We start from the raw sequence: 9,730 nt of genomic DNA on the forward strand, positions 1-9,730 counted from the left end.
ATTTTGGAATGCTTCTAAATCGTGAATCACGTATGCTTGATGCGGGTCCTAAATCTCTGATGCGTACTCGGTTTCAGGCCGCATTAAGGTACTAGTTTTATGAAATGCGAAGAAGCTAGGTTGTTTAGGGCTACCATTTAAAAGACCAATGACCGGTTAGGAGCAGCCAAAATTCCGTTAATGCTGTAATTCTTTGTTAAATTAGACAAGATGAAGTCCGATATATTTGTAGGTAGTAGAATGTTCAACCGCGCTATTAAGGAGAGTGTCAGCTGTCGGGATGCAGTATGACTTGCGACTGAGACTAGTTTCATTACATTAAGAGTCAATAACCAAGCTGAACACCAGTGTTAATCGAATTCAGATCAGCTTGAAAAGTTGATTGATCTTTGAAATCAGACAAAGTTCAGGTGAAGTAATCGTAATATTAATCTGTTGCTTGTAGTCTGTAATGTGAGTTATAAAATTATACCTCGGGTAAGGACGACGAAGATCCGTGAGGTTGCTCGCGCACCTCGTTCGAGCTGAGCGGACGTCGCCCAAGCAGCGCTCGGCCCCTTGTCCTGCACCCCAGCTGCCCCGGACCCTGCGAACCCCGACCGGCAGAGACGATGGCCGCTCTAGACCCCGCGGCCGCGGCATGGCTCCCTCGGTGGCGGCGGCGGCGGCGGTCGTGCCCCCCGGCGCTATGAGACTAATGGTGTCTTCGACTGGTCGTTTCAGATCGCTCTAGAGCGCTCTGAGATGCAGCCGCACGTTCGGCTGGTCGAAATCAAGCGCTCTGACTACATTCGGCTGGTTCTTTCAGAGCGCCCGCCTCCAGCTCAGAGCGCTCTGAGGCGCTCCAAGAAAAAAGTCGGAGCGGCCCCGAGATGTGTTCACGTGACAGAGCCACTTCCGCCGTTTCGCGGAGACGGATGCGAAGCCAGGGTAGCCACGGCACACCACGACCGGTCTGGCGAGGCATTCTTACGCATCCGTAGAAGCAAGTTTTGGCGCTTTAAACGTCCCTGCTGTGTGGCTCTGTGAGGGTAAATGTCGGAAAGCAGACGAATCATTAAGCTGGGTACGCCGTCTGTGTTGCTGTCACATCTGGGGGCTGCCGCGGCATATCCAGAGTGGTACAACGGGACACTAATTTTTTTTTCGACGCGAGCCGGAGACGAAGAACTGCTGGGGCAGCGATACAGGTTCAGCGGCGACGGCGGCGTGGGCTTTGCAGACTGTGTGATTGCTGTCGTTGACACCAGCCGCAGCGGCAGCGCCACTGCGGTGTGGCGATTCCGGAAGTTAGGTCCTTTCCCTCCTTCTTGCGCTTTCGCTCTGAAAACTTGCTGACCATTCGGCTTGACCGGTCTCGCTGTGCGCTCGGAGCTAGAGCGGCTCTCACGTTGCCAAATCCGAACCGGATCGTGGGAGCGACCAGTCGAAGACACCATAAGGCTATGAGAGACGCCGTAGTGGAGGGCTCCGGAAATTTCGACCACCTGGGGTTCTTTAACGTGCACCGACATCGCACAGTACACGGGCCTCTAGAATTTCTCCTCCAAAAAAATTCAACCGCCGCGGCCGGGATCAAACCCGCGTCTTTCGGGTCAGCAGCCGAGCACCATAACCACTGAGCCACCGTGGCGGCAGACTTGTAGAGTTACGGCGTAAGCCTTACATGCCTCATGAAAACGCGTCTGCGTGTGTGTCAGACTTGTAGAGTTACGGTGTAAGCCTTACTTGCCTCATGAAAACGCATGTGTGCGTGTGTGTGTGTACGAGCGTGCGGGCGTGCGCGAACGTTAACGCTCAATGGTACCCATAAAAGATGGCATCATCATGCAACCTGGCAGATGGTGGTTAAATTAATGATTGGTCGCGAAAAGTTGCACGGGACAACCTGGATCGCACAAACCGCACGTCCGATGGCAGAACCTGCCATCCCAGGAGAGTGGCTCAGCGCTTAACCACTACACCACTGTACACCACTGTGCCGGCTGCGTTTCATCGGGTTACATCACGGGTGCAAGGCGACTGTGTTCACAAAGAGCGGGCGGGCGCATTCTCTCACGCAAGCAGTCTTACGTGTATGGCCAACTTTTTTAGAGGCTTTATTGCCATGTTATAGATATTGCCCTTCGTGTGTTCATAGTCTGAAGAACGTCTATAGATAAAAGGCCGCTAAAAGTGTGGCGTAAATCTATAGATTGTCTACAAACTTTCTATATGAATTGTGGTGCCTATACGCTAGTCTATGGGATTTTAAGGCGAACGCCTTTAATGCCTCGTCGTTGTGGACAGAAGGTTTTCAACAGAGGTGGCACGCTTTTCGGTTGGTCGAAATGGTTAAGACATCAGAGTGCGCGGATTCGAAGTAATGACGTCACCTACGGATGCCTACGCCCCCTTTTGAAGCACACGACAACTAATAAAACAGTTGTCTTCCGCTCCGACAGCGGGCGTAAGGCGTGCGTGGGTGACCACATTACATACATCATTACTGCGAACAGTCATGGATCCAACCGAACTCATCGAAGCAGAGAGAGAGTCGTGCTAAAGAAGCAGCCAAAGTCGGCAGTCTAAGTGAGTAGTTGTGATGTGTTGTCAAAGTGTGTAGTAAAATAAATCACTAGTACAGCACAGTCTCGCAGTCAATGCCAAACAGTGCGCCAGGAAAGGCCGTACTTGCAGCACTTTAGACAGCCAAAGTGCCCCATGAATTTTTTTATGCATATTTTACAGACTTTATTGACAAATTTCAGAGTCTATAAACTGTGTAAAGAAATTTTTGTAAGCGTGCGTATGTGGCTGGGCGCAGAAGTAACACAGCTTTAAGAAAGCGAGAGCTGGCAGCGTGCTGCGGGCCGGCTCTGGAAACATTTCCTCTATCTTGGTGCTACAGTTGCACTCTTGAAGCCCGAAGAAGATTGCTCTTTCCTCGCTGGCTGATGTAGACCGAAAATCGGGGCTCTAAATTTGAATATACTTCTCGGAGCCAGACTCGATAGCAGTGATGTTCCACAGTATACACAAAGAGATTAGAGTGCGCCAAGTATGCTAGTGTCAGAGACATTCGCCTAAGTGGACTCCAGGAGAACTTGGCAACGAAAATGATGTAGAAGAGAATGAAAGAGAAGAAATTCACTGCAATACACGTCGTCTGTTCTTCGTACTTTACCCTGAACGGTTTCTTTATATCGCCGTGAGAAGACTCAATACGCGATGCGAAAGGGAGGGAGCTGAAGCGCGTTGTGCACACGTCATTATAGAATAGTTGCGAGTGACAGCCCCTTCTAATGGAAGCTGCGGTTGTCTGCAGACAGCGGGGCGCACTCTCGTGACATTAAACTTGGTCGAGGCCAGAGCGACTATTTCCTGTTGATTTGCTCAGCACAGCGATGTAAAAGGAACGGAGTGAATTTTTTGCTCGATTTCAAAAGGAAGTATCGGCCCTGCATAGTAATGATTCTAGCAGAGTCCCTTTATATGAGGTATTTGTTTCAGCCAAAGCGGTTCATGATGACAGAAATATAAATTTAATGTCTGCACCGTATTTCTGAATAAATATTCATTAGGTTTTCAAGCTGCCTCCCTAAAGTGACACGCAACTCAGCTCGCAGAAACAGGTGTTTTGTGGTGTTTCGTAAGAAATCTCTAGTATTTTATGCGAAGCATACTAAAATAGCCCAACCCAGCTCCTCGAGCGCGGCGGTGTCGTTACCATTGACCTTTCGTGACCTCCATGTCATACCACGTGATGCGTGACGTCACAGCAGATGAAAAAAATTGCTGAGGCTCAGCTTGGCTAAGCCTGGGGAATGCGAAGCGTATTAGTGGCTAGGCTTGGTAATACATGGCTTTCCTTGGTTGAATACTTGGTCATTTTAATACAACCACTAGAAGCCTTCGTCGTGGGGGAAGACAACGGCATGGCTACAGCGGAACGCCGACTAACCCCGAGACGCGCGTTGGGTGAGCGCCTGGATTGCCACGGAAGCCGCGTCTGCCTGCCCGGTGGAGCGAGCGTTTCACCTACACCGAGTGTGAACGCGCGTTCGAAATGCGCGGGAATGCGCGGGTGTGACGGCTAGGGGTCCCACGGCGACGGCGCGAGGTGGAGGCCGGCTCTCTCATCCGATGTCACGTGGTGTGACGTCACGGTGTCACATGGCGTGACGGCTAGGGGTCCCACGGCGACGGCGCGAGGTGGAGGCCGGCTCTCTCATCCGATGTCACGGTGTCACGTGGTGTCACGGCTAGGGGTCCCACGGCGACGGCGTGAGTGGTAGCTCTAGCAATATGCTTCGCATAAAACGGGGGCCCAACTCGCGCCGGCGCGCGAGGCGTCGTGACCAAGGATGACCACGTGGTGCGTGACGTCACAGCAGATGAGAAACGGGGGCCCAGCTCGCGCCGTCGCGCGAGGCGTCGCGACCAAGGAGGACCACGTGATGCGTGACGTAACGACATAGGAGAAACGGGGCCCCAGCTCGCGCCGTCGCGCGAGGCGTCGCGACCAATGTGTTTCCTGCTTCTGCCGCTAGGTGCGCTGTAGTGAACACGTGATGCTGGAGCGGCGGTATAAAAGGGGGTGCGCCTGCCTCTGCTAGGCGTACACGGGATAGAGATGCCTCCTGGAGACAGGGCTGCTCGTTGGAATTAGAAGCAAAAGTTGCGGCGTGCTACAGAGACTGATGAAGAGCGTGAAGAACGTCTAGCCAAGCGGCGTGCTCGATATGCAACTCGGCGACAATATGCTTCGCATCTGACTAGGCTTAACCTAAGCTAAGCCTCAGCCATTTTTTTGAAGGCTAGCTCGATCACTTGTAATATCACCATTTGTACTCGCGTGTTTTCGAGTGAGACATTTACTTTTTATTTTAAACTTCACCGACGCCCTTGGCCTGGCTCTTTTACATACCAAAATAGGCCGAAATCACAAATGCAATTAGAGGGCAAAACGTGTTAAATGTTCTTAATCCGACACGCGCTATGCTTCGCTGCATGAGCTAGGATAAGGACGCCAGAGATCAAGCCAGTAGTCGGTGCACACGCGCTCATGATCCAAATGAGACAGGAAAGTGTTTATTTCGTTAGGTTTAACGCGCCGCGGTGGCTCAGTGGTTAAGCGCTCGTCTACCGAGCCGGAATGCCCGGGGCCCGGTTTGGAAAACGTACGACCGCGGCGGCCGCGTTTCAACGGAGGCGGAACGCAAAAGGCGCCCGTATGCTGTGCGATGTCAGTGCACGTTAAACATCCCCAGGTGGTCGAAATTATTCCGGAGGTTCAGGAGTCCACCGATATATGTGAGACAGATAGTGCACCATTTCCTTTCCTCAAAAACCAATTTACTAAAAACAATTTTAATTACGTAAAGGTGGTGAAAAATTAGGAGGACGCTTAAGCTTCGCCTTAAGAGTGGACGCGATAGCCCCTTCTCCTCCCTTTTCCCCTTCTCGTTCCTTTTCTTTCGCACTTCTCACCTAAACTCAATTCGTAGTTCGTCGTCACATCGTTCTCGACAAACCCGATGCCACGAACGCCAGCATAGCTTCCGCGCCGAACGAACGAACAGCAAGCCGCAAGCTTCCTGGTGAACGCGCCTTGGATGTGCGCTGAGTTGTTCGCCGCTCATCGCCTGATTCCTGCGTCCCCGCACGGCCCCACTGCGCCTGAACGAGACAAGCGGTAGGCGCTGCCGTCGCGCGCTGTTTGTGAGGAGCGTGGTGTACATTGCGAAGAGGAAATTTTAGTGGGATGATGATGATGAAAAGCCTTTATTTAATAAAAGAGGTGAGGCTTTCTTAAAGAGCCCCGCAATGGGTGGAGTCCCTATTCCGGGACCTCATTGGTCGAAGCCGCCAGCTTAGCCCTCTTGACCAAAGCCTTTTGGGCCTGAAGGTCCGAGCAGCCAAGCAGGGCCGCCTCCCATTCTTCTCTGGTAGGGTTGGGGTGGGGGGAGAGAGCTGAGTTGCGCTGGCAAGCCCAAACCATGTGGTAGGTGTCAGCCATCTCGCCACAGTGTTTGCACCTGCCAGTGAACGCGGGATCGAAGTGTTTTAATACTGCCGGGCACAGCATTGTATTAGTGAATAGTCTAAGTAGAACGCGTTCGTTTGCCTTCCCCAGTCCCTTTGCAGGGGCTGGGTACACGCGGTGCCTATCCTTATAATAAGATTTTATATCTTTGAACGAGAGTAAAGAGCCACCTTCAGGTTTCAGGTGCTCAGGAGCCAGTGGGAACGCCCGGTGAATGAGTGCTCGGGCCGCCGCGTCTGCAGCTTCGTTTCCTGCTAGGCCCTGATGGCCCGGAGTCCAAACTATGCAGCGGGGAGTAGGATCGGTGTCTCGGCTGCAGTTCCTTAGTATTCGTTCAGCTAGTGGAGTTATCCAGCCAGCCTCATTATTTTTACACGCCGAACGCGAATCTGTTATGATGTGTTTCGATTTGGTATCAGAAGCAGCTAGGGCGATAGCAACCTCTTCAGCTTGTGTTGTGCCTGGGGCTCGAAAGGAGAGCCCATCCACCTGTATTTCTTGGATGTATGACCGCGGCCGTGTACCACCCCCCGTGGGTCGGCCCGGCTACATCTACGTAGTAGACACCTTGCTTGTTGCTATAGTGGCGCTCTAAGGCTTCCGCCCTAGCCTGGCGACGACCACTATGGTCTTCCTTATCCATCTTAGTGGGGAGGGGTCGAACTCTGACGGCGCGTCTCCAGAGTTCGGGCACTCGGACCCGCTCCTGAATGTGGAAATCGTGTTGGATGTGAAGCCGGGCTAGCAAGTCCCGGCCCGACTTCGTTTGGGCTAGCTAGCCTCGTGTATTGATTTGTGAGATGGGCTTCCTTGAGCTCCTGAAAGGTGTTCACCACTCCCAATGCAAGAAGTCTCGCATTGGAGCTGGAGACAGCAAGGTCAAGTGCCCTCTTCATCATTTTACGGAGTATTACCTCAACTTTGTCTTCGTCGTGCTTCCGCAAGTGTAGATAGGGGACCGAATAGAGAATTCGGCTGATTACGAAAGCATGGGCCAGCCGAACTGCATCCTTGCTTCGCAAACCCCCTCTCTTATTGGAGACGCGACGGACCATACGGCCCACCTGGTCTCCAATTTTGCGGAGCTTGTGCAATGTTGTGTCTACTCTTCTTTGGTTATTGATGAAGAGTCCGAGTATTCGAATTTCTTTGGCCTCATGTATGGGGCCACTTGTTAAGGAGAGATGTATTTTGTTATTGTCCTTAGGTGATGCCCTAAGGTGTACAAATTCAGATTTGCTGGGTGCGCATTGGAGACCACAGTGCCCTGCGTAGCGATCCACTACGTGAGCGGCTGTTTGCAGGCATTCCTCCATGCGCCCTAAGTTTCCCTCTGTGGCCCAGATCGTGATATCAACGGCATACAGCGCATGCCGTATGCCTTCAATACCCTGCAACTGGTCCGGGAGATGGAGCATCGCCAAATTAAAGAGTAGGGGGGATAGCACCGCGCCTTGTGGTGTCCCCCGCGTACCCATTTGATACGGTCCGTATTCTGCCTCTTGGATTTTGATTAATGCTGTTCGATGGGTGAGAAAGTCTTTGATATAGTTGAAAGTGTTGCGGCCACAGTGGGTCTCACTGAGGTGTGTCAGTATGACGCTGTGTTTGCTATTGTCGAAGGCTCCTTTCAAGTCTAAGGCAAGGACGACCTTGTCATTATGTGGATGTTCAACTGGTTGTATTATGTCTCTGTTGAGTTGGAGGAGTATGTCCTGTGCCGACTTATGTGGGTGAAAGCCGAACATAGTGTCTGGAAACGTATTCCGTTGTTCCAAGTATTCGGAGGGCCTATCCCGCACCATTGTCTCCATTAGCTTGCCCACACACGAGTTGAGCGAGATAGGCCTCAAGTTGTCTGTGTTGATTTCCTTTCCCGCCTTGGGGATGAAGGTTACTAGAGATGTTTTCCAGTCTAGAGGGAGCGGGGTTTCGCCCTTCCATATAGTGTTGATGTATTCCAGAAGGGCCTCATACGCCTGGTCAGGGAGATTGGCCAGAAGCTTGACTGTGACCTTGTCCCGTGCAAGCGCAGTGCCCCTTCTCATTTTAGCCAGGGCTGCCTTGAGATGAAAGAGTTGGAACGGTTCGTCTAACTCAGGATTATCTTTGCCTGCGTAAAGATACTCCTGACCACAAGGGTCCTGTTTGCAGCAGAGATACTTGTCCCTGAGTGTGTCTGCGAGTTGTGTTGTGCTGCCCTTGAAATTATGAAGTGCTCGTTGTAAGTGGCGCTGTGTTTCGCCCCGGGTCTGCGCGGGGTCTATAAGGCTGCGGAAAAGGCTCCAAGTGTTCTTCCCGGACATCTGCCTGGCAGCCGTGTTACAGAGATCTATCCAGTTGGCGTCAGCAAGTTTTGAGGCATATTGAGCTGCTTTGTGAGTGAGATCTAGGATGCGCTTCTTGAGTGTTCTGTTATGTTTCTGTCTTTTCCAACGTTTCGTGAGACTGCGGCGGGCTTCCCAGATGTGGAGTAGATGGTTGTCCACCGCTGGACAGTCCTCCGTGGTTTGTATCTGTGTTTCGTGTTTCTTGAGTGTTGTCATAAGTGTTTGGGCCCACTGCTCGTATCCATCTTTAACCAGGCTGGTTGTGGGCAGGGACTTTCTGAAAGCCTGCCAGTCTGGGAGTCGAGCCTGTGTGAGCGGTCTTTTGAGAGGCCGCGTGTGAATTAGTGTGTTAATGATGCAGTGGTCACTGCCTAGTGGGCCTTCAAAACACGACCGGGGAACTGGTGGAGGCCCACCGACGGGCGCAATACATCAGGCTCACACAAGCCAACACATGCCGGTATATCCTGGACTCCCTCGGAAGTAGAATACCGGCCAACGACGCAACTCTCCTCGCCATCCCACGACCCCTTCACCGGGAGCTCCACGTCAAGCCGCTCCCGAGGAATATGCAGCCGTCCCACTATGAGCAACGCCGCAGAACCCGTGCGAAGGCACTCCATCCAGCGTACGGCTCCGCTACCCGGCCCCTTGTAAGGGTCTGGATCGCGCTGACGAGCGCCTCCTCATCAAAATTCTTACTAACACTGTACTGTGCCCGGCGGTGCTTAAACATTTCAATACATCCTTTGACGGCGCGTGCCAGTTCTGTGGGGAGGTGGCTGACAACTTCCACATGGTTTGGGCGTGTCAGTCAAACCCATCTATCCCCCCCAACCCCAACCCCACCAGAGAGGACTGGGAGGCGGCCCTGCTCGGCTGTCAGGACCTAAAGACCCAAAAGGCCTTGGTTCACCGGACGCGGGCGGCGTTGCTTGCCAATGGGGCCCCGGAATAGGGGCTCCACCTAGTATTGTTAGGGGAAAGGGCCAATAGGGCCTACCCCAATCACCTCTCTGTAAATATTTATTGCGTTATAAATGTTTTTCACCACCACCACCGAGCCGGACGCCGTATGGGTGGACGCTGCCTGCACGGGTGATGAAGTGACAGCAGCTGTGGTGGACTCCTCTTCATCCACCCTCCTCACACTACCTCTTCCCCCAGACACTCCCCAGAGGCTGCAGAGGAAGCCGCCATTGCACTTGCTATCACCCGCACGGAAGCCCGGTACATTTTAACTGACACTAAAACTGCTATTCTGAACTTAGCTCGAGGCAGAGTCCATGATGTCCCTGCTCTTGGCATACCGGATTCGCCCGAAGCACCCCCTACCCGCCAAGTGGAAGTGATAGGGGCGCCTGCGAACTCC

This window comes from Amblyomma mixtum, chromosome 6, assembly GCF_055824585.1.
Source record: "Amblyomma mixtum isolate Tamu chromosome 6, ASM5582458v1, whole genome shotgun sequence".
Taxonomy (NCBI): domain Eukaryota; kingdom Metazoa; phylum Arthropoda; class Arachnida; order Ixodida; family Ixodidae; genus Amblyomma; species Amblyomma mixtum.